Source organism: Adiantum capillus-veneris, chromosome 4 (genome assembly GCF_014529385.1).
Source record: "Adiantum capillus-veneris isolate H3 chromosome 4, ASM1452938v2, whole genome shotgun sequence".
NCBI lineage: Eukaryota > Viridiplantae > Streptophyta > Polypodiopsida > Polypodiales > Pteridaceae > Adiantum > Adiantum capillus-veneris.
The window spans coordinates 133293413-133307603 of record NC_140934.1 but is presented as its reverse complement, the minus strand read 5'-3'; positions in this window follow the sequence as shown (position 1 = coordinate 133307603).

The following is a 14191-nucleotide window of genomic DNA, read 5'->3' as shown; positions in this document are numbered from 1 at the left end:
CTGCTGAATTTTGCACAAAAAGAGCAGAAACAAGAAGTGTTGCAGCTCATTTTTTATTGTTTTTGGTTCCTGAAACATTGTTTTTTGCATATCTCCGTCACGCGGAGTCGGATCGATATGATCTAGTAGTCTAGGTTGGGGTTTTGGCACATTGTGGATGTGATATATGGTGATGTGTATTTTTTGAGATCCTGCTCTGAATTACAGCAGGTGCAACATCAACAAGTTTATGTTGCGTTTTTTGGGACGAAAACGGAGGTTTTTGGCATATCTCTCACACCCGGACTCGGATACATGTGATCCAGGAGTCTACCTTGAGGTTTCGGCACGTTCCAAACATGTCGTTATATCAAAATTTTGAAATTCTAAGTGCTGAATTTTTTGCAGCAGCCTGTCAACAATCTTGACATATTGAGGTTTTGCAGTTTGATTCTTATAATGTAGAGAGCGATGCGGTTTGCATCTTTGGCTATGTATGGCACACTATGGTGCTATTTGAGAGAGAATTCACCTTGTTTTTGTTCATGCAAGTGATACTTTGGGATGTGTTTTGAGCTAGTTTGCTCTCTACTTGTGTATATGGTTATGCGCTTTACATTCGGTTGAGCAGTTTGTCCCAGGTTGTTATGCTTGCAGAGTTTGCAGATTGTGGAGTTGATTTTATGCATATGTGAGCGTCACTTTTGATGCAATTGATCATGGTTTTGAGAATTGTGTACTGGTCGACTTACCTCCCAGTTTGTTGCCAGTTTGACATGGTTTATGGTTGAGATTGTACTTGAGGTTTGGCTCAGTTTATACGGGAGATTCTGTCAGATTTTTCCCAGATTTCTAGCCATATTTTGGTTCTTAGCCATACATTTATGGTATTTTTGTAGTGGTTAGAGGTTTCCTTTGATTTTGCTTCAAGTTCTCACATCGATGCATATTCCGAGCGTGAGACTACAGCATGGAGGTTTACTTGTTTACACTATTGAGCTACTAGTTGGTTTATGCTACATTAGCGTAGTGGTCGAGTGATCTCCTACTTTTGACGCGTATGCATTGACATGATGTGTGACACAATTGAGTCTACAGTGACGGTTCATGAGAGATGAAGGTCTTGATCCTGTTGATACTTGTGTTGTTGGCATTGCGGTCACACAGGGCACATTAGACACCGTTGCTTCAGGTGTATGAGGCATCGGAAAAGACAGATGGATGGTGCTACTATGATGACAAATGCTAGACAGTATGTATGTCACTTTTGAGTCTAGCTTGCCTTCAGACTACTTTGTGTCTTGGGATAGCACATTGTCTACGCGTTTTCTACTAGACGAGCATGTAGCTTTTCACGTGACGCCACGTTGTGATTTGTTTTTCTCTTTCTCTAGTGGGAGACTTGGTTGTGCGACTTGGCCGATGGTTCGGCGTTTGATATAGAGGGTGCATGAGACGTTTGTTTGTCTTTGCCCAGTGGTGTGTCATACACGCTACGACATGTGCTCTATGTTCCTCAGCTAAGACAAAGCTTGATCTCAATGAGATAGTTGGCAGCTTTTGGTTGTCAGGTACTGCTTAGAGAGCACTCTTTCCAGATGCATAGTGGATCACTGGTGATAGCCAGAGGTGCTAGGAGTGGTCTAGTATACCCTTTGCACATTTCTGACACACGAGGCGGTGTAGTCTCTGTGTATTTGCAACCATGTTTGGAGCGAGAGACTAGGCATGTCTCTTTTCTGGATGTACTGCATGGAGAGTAGGGTGTGCATTTGTCTTGTGGTGATGTTCATGCACACAGTGGTATCTCTGAGGATGCACAACTTTGTTAGTCCTCAGTTGAGGTGACACCAGTTGAGCCAGAGACCGATGCATTGTTCTATGATGCATCCGATATGTTTGAGGGCGATAGTGTCCTTCAGACAGCTATGTGTGATTGTAGTGGTGCTGATTTTTTGGTTTTGTAGTCATTCTCAACAGATATGCCTTTGTCAGATGATGCTGACATGGTGATGCATAGTTAGGTGGTTCCTGATGAGGATGCATATGGCACTGAGGTTGCTGACAGGGATAGGTTGGCACACATAGTGCATGTTTTGTTGGCTTTCATGTCTCTCATGTCTGATCTTTTGGTCTCAAGACCTGATCTTGCTTATGTGGTTGGTGCATTTGTAGTGGGAGTTGCCAGTTCTGCGATGAATGACAATGGCATTGTGCATTATGGAGCCATGCAGGTTGTTTCTTGATACTTGCATCAAGAGTGTCATCATAGCTCTAGCCCTAGTGGTATGCATTTTGCATCTACACTAGAGTGGTTAGAGAGTCAGCCAGTGGGAATAGGTTGAGAGCCGTCTTCTCTCACCTCTCATATATACTAGTTGTAGGCTAGTCTTCTTGCCACTTATCTGCACACAACCTTTAGTGGGAGAATGTTAGGTAAAGGCAGTGTGCCTCACCGTGCTTTACCCATGGCCACCGGCCAATTTTCAATCGTCCACATTTATCTCCTTATTCTTTATACATACAAAGAATAAGAAGCTCTCACTCATTCTCACATTGTGCTCATATAGTGAGATTTGGGAGCTCCACCCACATCCTGTGTACTCTCTCTCTCTCTCTCTCTCTCTCTCTCTCTCTCTCTCTCCCCCCCCCCCCCCCCCCCCCCCCCCTTCTCGCTCTCCACACATGCATCGCATTCGCGCACTCACACATCACACTGCTTAAACTGTATGCCACTAATGATGCAACAACCCCAAACCTTTCATCTTGAAAGTAGCATTCAAATCAGCCTTAAATTCATCAATATGTGCCTCATTGGGACCAGTGATCAACAATCATCCACATAAAGAACAACAATGAGAAGTACATCGCCCTCACGCTTGACATACATTGTGCTTTCTGTTGGACTGTTACGAAAGCCTCGTTTGACCAAATGAGTGTCAGCTTTCTCAATACCAAGCAGAAGGAGATTGCTTCAACCCATACAAAGCCTTCTTACATCTGCACACTTTGTCTTCTTGTCCTTTCTTGACAAAACCGCGAGGCTGCGTTACATAGACTTCCTCAAAAATGTCACCATTCAAGAAAGCAGTAACATTATCGGATCGATGTACATCCCAACCAAAATGAGCTGCCAATGCACATAGAAAATGAACAGTAGTCATACGACAAGTGGGAGCAAAATTTTCTTCATAATCTATGCCTTTTTGCTACGCATAGCCTTTTGCAACAAGTCGAGCCTTATGGCGATCAATCTCACCATCCGGCTTGCGGTTTCAACTTGTAAACCCACTTTGTACCAATGTCCCTTTTTCCAAGAGGCAAATCACATAAAGTCCATGCATCATTTTCTATAAGTGCATCATATTCTAATTGCATGGGAGCCATCCAATTTTTTGAATTTTGTGCGTCATCAAAAGATAGAGGTTCTTCTTTATCACATAAGCTAGACACATCCAAAGCATACCAATCTGATGCATAAGAGGCATGGTGAGAACCTGAACGAGTACGACTAGAGAAAGTTGCATTTAATTTACTGTCACACAACATGTGCACCAACCATTTGGGTATACCTCTAGCCTGCTCATTTTCATCCCTTTCCTCATCAAGTACATAATGTACATCTGCATTAGTAATAGGCTGATCTGTAACATTTTCAGAAACCCCCATAGGCTGTACATTTGCCTCATTTGAATTTACATTCAAAATTCCACCATTGAAAAGAGGCAATAAACTGTCATAAATGTTCTGTGAGCTTACATTACTATCTCTAGTACATGACAACAAAGGCTGAACAGAATCTTCCACAAACACAACATCACGTGAGACTAAAATATGCTTTGTTTGCGAATGGTACAACCTATAATCTTTTCTTTCATCACTATAACCAACAAAAATACATTTGATAGCCTTATCATCCAATTTTTTGCGCTGCGCTTGTGGCACTAAATCATAAGCCAAACAGCCAAAAACACGCATGTGCTCAATAGATGGCTTTCTATCATGCCATGCTTCATATGGAGTCATAGACTACAATGCTTTTGTACGACACCTGCTAAGTACATAAGTGAACACATGACAGTTTCGAGCCAAAACGAATGTGGTAAAGCTTGACTCTTGACCATACATCGTTCCATTTCCGTAAGCGACTTGTTTTTCCTCTCAGCAACACCATTTTGCTGAGGCCTATAAGGCACTGTACATTGCTATTTCATCCCACGACTAGCCAGAAATGCATTGAATTCATGAGACATATACTCCCCCCCTCGATCGGAATGGAGGGTGCCTATAGTACATTCCGAGACATTTTCAGCCATAGAAAGAAATTTCTTGAAGCACATAAGCCCTTCAAACTTAGATTTCAAGGGATATACCCATGCATGCCTAGAGTAGTCATCAATGCCTAGAGTACAAGTAATTTCCCAAGGATGGAGATTGCATAGGCCCACAAACATCACTATGCACAAGTTGCAATCTGCATGTAGCACGAACTGACCCATGCTTTGGAAACTTGGCACGATGCATTTTACCCAAAATACAGACTTCACAAACATGCTTGACAGGTGCTTCAAGAGGTGACAAAGAAGAAACCATATTAGATTTTGACAAACGCAGCAAACTGGCAAAATTCAGATGCCCAACACGTGCATGCCACAGTTTTCCATCTGAAACAGCCCTTGAATTTGCAACTACATTTGCAAAATTTTGTCCACACTTGTCATACAAAGTGAGATTATACAACCCACAATACAAAAAACCAAATGCAACAATTTCATCACCAAAACTGAGATCATGAACTGTACATCTGTCATCCACAAATTTGACTATAAGACCAAGTCTAGCAAGTGCAGATACAAACAAAAGGTTCTTATTGATCCCAGGTACATACAATGCATCAACAAGTGTGAAAGAACTACCATTTGCAACAGTAAGCACAATCTTTTCAACTCCTTGAACAAGATACGAGACATTGTTGGCACAAGTCACGGTATTCCCGTGAAAGACAAACTCAATAGAGGTAAACAAATCACAATGTGAGGTAATGTACTTTGTAGCACCACGATCAAAATACCACACATGTGAATCTGCAGCAACTGACATAATGCATCATGGACAATAGGATCATAAGTGCAGTCTGCACTAAATGCCCATTCTGCATCAACATTAGCACCACAATCTCCTTTGACAGAAGACTCTACAATCGCTGCACTTGTATTGGACCCTGTAGTGGATCCAATCTCTTTCTTCTTAGCCTCTTTTGCCTTCAATTTTGGACACTGCTTGAACAAGTGATCATTAGCTTTACAATAATGCAACACATCTTCTTTTTGCCCTTATCACCAAAAATTGTTAGATGAAGTGCTACCAGTGGTAGCATTAGGAATATAAGTTTTGCTACTCGCAGCAGAACCATAAGAAGTGGTTACATTGCTGTTCACACCTTTTCTTTGAGCTGCAGTAAAATCCTGTTCAACTGCACTTGCCTAGTCCTGTTTTTTTTGGAAAGTGACTCTTGCAATAGCAATGTGCATAATGCATCAAACTTGACAACTTTAGGATTTCCTTGGGTCATAAGTCTCCAAGTACTAGAAAAAATTTGGTAAGAATCTGGCAAAGCATCAAGAACAATCTACACAAGTGAACTGTCAGAAATGACTTCTCCTACAGAAATTAGTTGCTCATTAACATCCTTGACACCAGCAAGAAAAGTGTCCAATTCATCTTCCTCATGCATAATCTTTGATTCCAGCTCTTTACGCGGCAAAGCAATTTTAGCCTCATTGTGGCTTGCATAAAGACCTGCTAGAATATCCCAAGCCTGTTTTGCATATTTTGCTGAACGAATATGAGGAGTGATAGTGCACTTTAAAGAAAATGCAATCAATGCATGAACCTGTGCATCTCTTACATCCCAACGAGCTGGCTCAGTCGTAGGAAAAACAACTCTGATGGCAGCAACCCTGGCAACAAAACCCTGAATGAATATGAGGAGTGATAGAGTGCTTTACAGAAAATGCAATCAATGCATGAGCCTGTGCATCTCTTACATCCCAACGAGCTGGCTCAGTCGTAGGCAAAACAACTTTGACATTAGCAACCCTGGCAACAAAACTATTACCATATACATGGAGTCTTACTATACATCGAGCGACAAAATCCGAGCAAACAAAAATCCGAGCGAATGTTTATACGGCATGGGCCCATCTTGTCCTATGTGGTGCGGTGTAGGCAATTGCTCCCAAAGAAAAAATGGGGAGGATCTTGCCTTTATTAAAACCAGGAAAATTTACACAAGTTTTAATGTAATTACTGGCAAAAGCTTCAAATGTTAACCTAAAAATCGATAGAAATTCAAGTTTGTCCTTATTTACACCGGTTAGGGAAAATCTATTTTTCTAGTCCTGTGCTCTCTCTCTCTCTCTCTCTCTCTCTCTCTCTCTCTCTCTCTCTCTCTCTCTCTCTCTTCTTCTTCTTTAGTATAAAAAGAATCTTCTTCAAAGGGTGTGTGTCAACGTGCGCACGTAAACATTCTTTTGTAGTTAAAAAAAAAATCTTCTTCAAAGGGTGTGTGTCAACGTGCACATGTAGACCTTTTGAGGGAGATAAAAAAAAGAAAAAACCTTTTGAGTGCCCCCCTGTACGCAGCTACTCCTCCCCCTCCATGCCTTTTCACCTACGTCTTTGTCTCACCGTCCACCTTGCCATGCTCAGACCCACCCACCCTGTCCAGCTCCTCTTGATCTACGTTCATTTACCACATGCTGGCACTGCTTGTGCCATTACACACACACACACACACACACACACACACACACACACACACACACACACACACACACACACACACACACACACACACACACACACATGATATCGAAGTGGAAAAACTAGAGACATACTCCTTTTGGATGCCCTCCATGGTACCAGGAGACACCACCACAATTTTCATGTTTTGCAAAGCACCATTGCACAGATCATAGTTTACACGCATCAAAGATTGAACTCCTTGCGCATGTCGCCATTAGAGGCATGCTCTTGCCTGGCACTGCGCAAATGTGATCCCTCCCCACCTCACATTTCCCTTTGTCTTTTCCTCTATCTTTGCCCTTGCAAGCCACACTGAGCAAAACCATCACCTCCCCTTTTTGTCATGCTTTGTGCAACCTGTCTACTGTCGCATCAAGCCCTCCCCAACCTGGCTTTGTCCCCTGCCTTAGCTGACTGGCCCTGCTACGATCAATAGTGCTTCAATAACCCAACAAACGGACAATTCCCACAAAGACGTAGATAGATAGATAGATAGATAGAGAGAGAGACTCTGTGCAATATCTACCACACATCCCCACCACAACTCAAGGGACTCAATTTGTATTCTCATCCCTTGTTCAATATGTGCTCCTTGTGCTCGGCATGGTCCTGCTACTCCTTACTGGCGAGTGAGACAATAAGAGAGAGAGAGAGAGAGAGAGAGAGAGAGAGAGAGAGAGAGAGAGAGAGAGAGAGAGAGAGAGAGAGAGAGAGAGAGAGAGAGAGAGAGAGAGAGAGAGAGAAAAGCAATGATGGCCCCGTAGCATCCCATTTCCTTAACTCCCTCTCAGCCCCCATCTTACGCTCATCTATTTGCCAAACTGTCTTACCTCTCTGGCATCGGATCCATCGTCTCGCTCCAACTTTCTTCCTTGCGTACGCAATAATTTTTTTTGCTTGAAAAAAAGAACTAACTGCCAGCAAAGCGAACAAAAAAGTTCCCCAAACAATCTCTCTTTTTCTCTCTCCTCCATGGGCCTTCCTCCCCCTTTTTTACTCAAAAGTTCCCACTCTAGTCCTTTCCCTTTAGTTCTCCGAATAGCATCATCAAAACAATTGAATCCAAAATCTCACCATATTCCTTCAGTTGCATGAGACGAAAATGCCCATGAAGGCACCACTCTTAGGACTGAAGACGTCAAAACGAGATTGTAATCATTGGCTTGAGCCGGTTCACTACCGCAACAGGCTCTATGTCGAGCACATGACAGACTGCATATAAAAAAAATCGTCGTTCCAACCTAACGCGTTCACCACTTGTCGTCTTCAGCTTGTAGCTTGCCCACGATATTTCTCTTTCACTTTGTCTTTTATGCACCTTTGCCTTTCATTTACATTTTCCAAACGGTATCTGCTGAGATACCCACTTGAAAGACATGGGTACTCCCCTTTCACATTTTATTAACATTACAAAAACATTGAGTTTTTTTTTGAAAAAGGGAGCCTCCTAAAGGATCTGCGCCGGCGCAGATCCTTTAGGAGGCTCCCGTTAAAAAAAGAAAATGTGAGTAGGTTTAGGAGGCTCCCTTAAAAAAATTAAAAAACTCAAATGTTTTTCTTTTTTAATACTAAGGTAGGGCTGTGAGGAGCGAATGTGCTTTGTAGCTACGGCTTGTGAGACGAGCATGAACGGAGGCCTCCAAAGTGAGTCTGCAACAAGGCAGCTGGGGGTCATGTCGAGTTGGGCATCTCATAGCGGAGGGGAAAGGGTGAGATTCTGAGGGACTAGGCAAACTTCAGGTGCGAGTTTCTTGCAGTTCTGCCCTTGTTCGTTTTACATACCGTGTGCCTCCTCCTTATTGTTTGCTTCCTGGGAGAGGCTACCCTCCCACCCCTCCTTGGGGGGAAAGATGGACAGCCAATTTCAGGTGCTGGTTCAGTTGCATCAATCGACAAGAGCGGGGCAATTGGCAAACGCCCTTCTTTTGGTGGCATTGACTGGCACAACAATGCTTGTCTCTTGGGTTGGTGTTTGGCTCACCAAGAATAGCTTGCATGTTGTTCGGTTCTTTGGTGGATTTGTGGTTCGAGGAGTTGCTATGCTTCCTTCAAATTTTTTGGAATGCTAATCGAGGCAACGGATGATTGGAGGAAGTGGTTTCTCGTTGGAGGCACCTCACAAAGCATCTCGGTGATGGGGACTATGGGCCTCGAAATTTTTAGGTTCAATCTATGTGTCGAGGATAGCAGCCCTTGTTTGATCATCTATGGTTGTATTGTTGTACTGACCAATGAACTGTATGGTGTTGGTGTGGTTTTGCCTCTCTGATGCCATGGCTCTTGAGCATGGCCATGTAATTCTTTTTGGATATCTAATATATCTATAACTCACTATTGTGAGTACTAAAAAAAAAAAAAAAAACTCAATGTTTTTGTAGTGAATAAAACGTGAGTAGAGTCTTCAAGAGGGTTTGTGAGAACTACGCAAGGTTGATGTTTGCTCTACTTGCAAGAATGCTTAGAGCAAGGAGGCTAAGGGAGCCTCTTCGGGAGGGAGTGGACCCCACATTGCGTGATAGCTTTGCTAATGGAGACGCTGCAAAGATGGCTCAGTCGGAGGATGAGGAGATCGGCCTGGAGGGGGACGCCCAACTGCTCCTCCCTTGGTTCTGCCTGTTTGGCACCCCTCCACTCAATTTTCTCACACGGAGCAGCCATCCTACCCCATTCTATTTGGAGAGGGGATTGATGGCCCAAAATCCAATGCGCCTTAGGTGGGAGTCGGCTCGTGGCAGGGGAGGCCCCATTGTGGCAACCAAGATCCACATTCAAAGGGGAGAATGCCCTCAATGGCTTAATGCTGTGTTGTCTTTTGGTTTGGCTTCGGAGATGTACTACGGCTTGTGTGGTCTATTGAGGCATATGAGGCTATGCTTGAGGATGGGTTGGTTGGTGTTGGATCTTAGCTTGAAGATGGAGGTGGCACTACTAGATGTGGATGTGGTGGTGGACACCAACCTTGCTAAAATGAGCAAGGTGGAGGGTACATCACATGAATTTCCATAGAGTCATCAAAGACGTACTGCACATTGTGTGTGTGTGTGTGTATGAGAGAGTGTGATAGAGAGAGAGAGAGAGAGAGAGAGAGAGAGAGAGAGAGAGAGAGAGAGAGAGAGAGAGAGAGAGAGAGAGAGAGAGAGAGAGAGCTTTTCGCATGCAAACAGAGGGTCTTGACTCTGGAGTCTTTGTTTATTGCATGCATGATGAGAGAGGGGGGGGGGGGGGACTAATAAAAGTTGGGAACAAAATATTAATGGATTTTATTAAGATTCTCTCTTTTAAGAAACGCGACGAGACAAGCATGCAGCAGTTGATGCAACACTAACTTCTTGCCTACAGTTGACCTTCGATATTGTCTTTTGGGATCTTAGTAGATTCCTCATAAAAGCTAAATAAAATTCAACAGGATACTGATAGTGAAGAAATGAGTGACTTACAGGAGCTCTTGGCTGTGTGTGTTTTGATAAAGTGCCTCTCATTAACTCGCTCGATTTTATCATTGCTCGAAAAAGTTCGCTCGGAGTTTGGGATTCCTCATATACATATGGTAGTGATGTGTGTGAACACACTAGGAGTGCCGGGGCATTTTTTCCCTCTTTAGGAGGTTTTTCCCCCCGTGCATTTTATATACACCCATCACTCTAGGGCTATCTATCTTTCCATAGCACACTAAGTAACACACTCTCAGCTGCGTGCCTTGAGATTCCTTCGTCTTCTCCAAGCTGTGTGCATTTCTCTGCAATCCTAATTCCAACAATTGGTATCAGAGCAGGTTGCATACTCCCGGGCTTAGTCGCCAGCAGCTCCAGCACACGCCTGTTCACTTTCTCCGATTTCAGTGAGCTTTGGTAAGCGTTCATAGGTCGACAAAATTTTTGGAGCAGTCGTAGATCTCAGTCTACTCAGATTTTTGATTCGGGCTCATTTTGGCCTCTGTTTCCAATACAGGGAAGATTGCACAGGCAATTTTGTCATTTTGTGTAGAATTTCTGTCACTGTTGTTTTCTGCATAACAGGTCCTATACAGTCTATTACAGGTTGTGCTATCTAGCATGTGATAGTCTCACTCTGTTTCTCCTCATTTTGGGCAGTTTTCACATCAGGTGCAGACATTTTCCATGGCTGACAACAACACAGATGTGTTCAAGATGTTTGCTGCTGAGGACAGGTTGGATGGGGACAATTACCCTATGTGGGCTTACATGATGCAACATGTTCTTGTGTCAAAGGGAGTTTGGAATATTGTGCAGGGCATTTAAGTACGTCCTAGTTCTGAGGATGTAGGCGATGTTGAGGATGTTGCAGGTCTTGCTGCAAGGATTGTTGCTATTAGAATTGTTTTGCCTACAACAAAACAAGCTCGTTGGGATATAAAGGATACACAGGCTCATGCATTGATTGTGTTGTCCGTGAAGCGTACCATTACTCCTCACATTCGTTCAGCAAAATCTGCAAAACAGGCTTGGGATATTCTAGCAGGTCTTTATGCAAGCCGCAATGAGGCTAAAATCGCTTTGCTACGTAAAGAGACGGAATCGAAGATTATGCATGAGGAAGATGATATGGACACTTTCCTTGTGTCAAGGATATCAATGAGCAACTTCTTTTTGCAGGTGAAGTCATTTTAGACAGTTCCCTTGTGCAGACTATTCTTGATGCCTTACTAGATTCTTACCAGATTTTTGCTAGTACTTGGAGACTTATGACCCAAGGAAATCCTGAAGTTGTCAAGTTTGGTGCATTATGCACATTGCTGTTTGCAAGAGCCACTTTCCATAAAAAACAGGACTAGGTAGCATGCAGTTGAACAGGATTTTATTGCTTCTCAAAGAAAGGGTGGTAACATTAATGCAGCCACTTCTTATGGTTTTGCTGCGAGTGGCAAAAATTCTGTTCCCAATGCTTCTGCTGGTAGCAATTTATCTGGAAATCCTGGTGATAAGGGAAAAAAGAAGATGCGTTGCCATTATTGTAAAGGTAATGATCACTTGATCAAGCAGTGTCATACATTGAAGGCCAAAGAGCGAAGAAGAAAGAGGTTGGTTCCACTGCAAATTATGGTTGCTCTACAAATGCAGCCATTGTTGAGTCTTCTGTGAAAGGAGACTGTGATGCTGATGTTGATGCAGAATGGGCTTCTAGTGCAGAGTGCACTTACAATCTTGCTGTCCATGATGCATGCATGTCAGTTGCTACAGATTCACATGTGTGGTATTTAATTGTGGTGCTACAAAGCACATTACCTCACATCGTGAATTGTTCACCTCTCTCGAGTCCGTCCCTCATGGGAATCAGTCACTTGTGCCAACAATGCCTCTTATTCGGTTCAGGGAGTTGAAAAGATTGTGCTTACTACTGCAAATGGCAGTTCCTTCACACTTGTTGATGCACTTTATGTACCTAGGATCAAGAAGACTCTTTCATTTGTATCCACACTTGCTAGACTTGGACTTGTAGTCAAATTTGTGGATGACAGATGTAATGTTCATTATCTCAGTTTTGGTGATGAAATTATTGCATCTGGCCTTTTGTGCCGTGGGATGTATAAGCTCATTTTGTATGACAAGTGTGGATTAAATTTTGTAAATGTAGTTGTAGATTCAAGGGATGTTTCAGATGTAAAACTGTGGCATGCATGCTGAATTTTGCGAGTTTGTCGCGTTTGCAAAAATTTGATATGGTTGCTTCTTTGCCGCCTCTTGAAGCACTTGTCAAACATGTTTGTGAAGGCTATATTTTGGGTAAAATGCATTGTCTAAGTTTCCAGAGGATGGTTCAGTTAGGGCCACATGCAGGTTGCAGCTTGTGCATAGTGATGTTTGTGGGCCCATGTAAACGCTGTCCTTGGGCAATTACTTGTACTTCGTGACTTTCATTGATGATTACTCCAGGCATGCATGGGTATTTTCGCTTAAAGCGAAGTCCGAAGTTTTATGTCCTTCAAACAATTTCTAGCTATGGCTGAAAATGTCTCGAAATTTACTATGGGCACCCTCCCTTCCGATCAAGGGGGGGAGTATATGTCTCATTAATTTAATGCATTTCTGGCTAGTTGTGGGATAAAACACCAATGTACAGTGCCTTATACGCCTGAGAAAAATGGTGTAGCTGAGAGGAAAAATAGGTCACTTACAAAAATGGCACGATGTATGGTCAAAAGTCAAGCTTTGCCGCATTCTTTTTGGCTTGAGGCCATCATGTGTGCCACTTATGTACTTAACAGGTTTCCTACAAAAGCTTTGCAGTCAGTCTATTACTCCATATGAAGCATGGCATGATAGAAAGCCTTCTATTGAGCATATGCGTGTTTTTGGCTGTTTGGCATATGCTTTGGTGCCACAAACACATCGCAAAAAATTGGATGATAAGGTTGTCAAATGTATTTTTGTTGGTTATAGTGCTGAAAGCAAAGGTTACAGGTTGTATCATCCATAAACAAAGCGTATTCTGGTTCCACGGGATGTAGTGCCTGTGGAAGATGTTGTTCATCCCTTGCTGTCATGTACTAGAGATAGTAATGTAAGCTCACGGGACATTTATGACACTTTGTTACCTCTTTTCAGTAGTGGAAGTTCGAATGTAAATTCTAATGAGGCAAATGTACAACCTATGGGGGTTTCCAAAAATGTTACAGATTAGCCTATTACTGATGCAGATATACATGATGTACTTGATGAGGAAAGGGCTGAAAATGAGCAGGCTAGAGGTATGCCAAAATGACTGGTGCATACATTGCATGACAGTAAATTGGATGCTCCTTTGTTTAGTCGTACTCGTTCAGGCTCTCGCCATGCATCTTATGTATAAAATTTTTATGCTTTGGCTGCGTCTAGCTTACATGATGTTGAGGGACCTCTCTCTTTTGATGAAGCACATAATTCAAAAAATTGGATGGCTGCCATGCAATCTGAATATGATGCACTTATAGAAAATGACTATTGGACTTTATGTAATTTGCCTCCTGGCAAAAAGGCCATTGGTACGAAGTGGGTTTACAAGTTGAAACGCAAGCTGGATGGTGATATCGATTGCCATAAGGCTCGACTTGTTGCAAGGGTTATGCACAACAAAAAGACATAGATTATAAAGAAGCTTTTGATTCCACTTGTTGTATCACTACTGTTTTTTTTCTACGTGCATTGGCAGCTCATTTTGGTTGGGATGTACATCAATCAGACATTGTTACTGCTTTCTTGAATGGTGACATATTTGAGGAAGTTTATGTAACGTAGCCTCATGGTTTTGTCATAAAAGGACAAGAGGACAAAGTGTGCAAATTTAAGAATGCTTTTTATGGGTTGAAGCAATCTCCTCGTGCTTGGTATGAGAAAGCTGACACTCATTTGGTCAAACGAGGCTTTCATAACAGTCCAACATAAAGCACATTGTATGTAAAGCGTGAGGG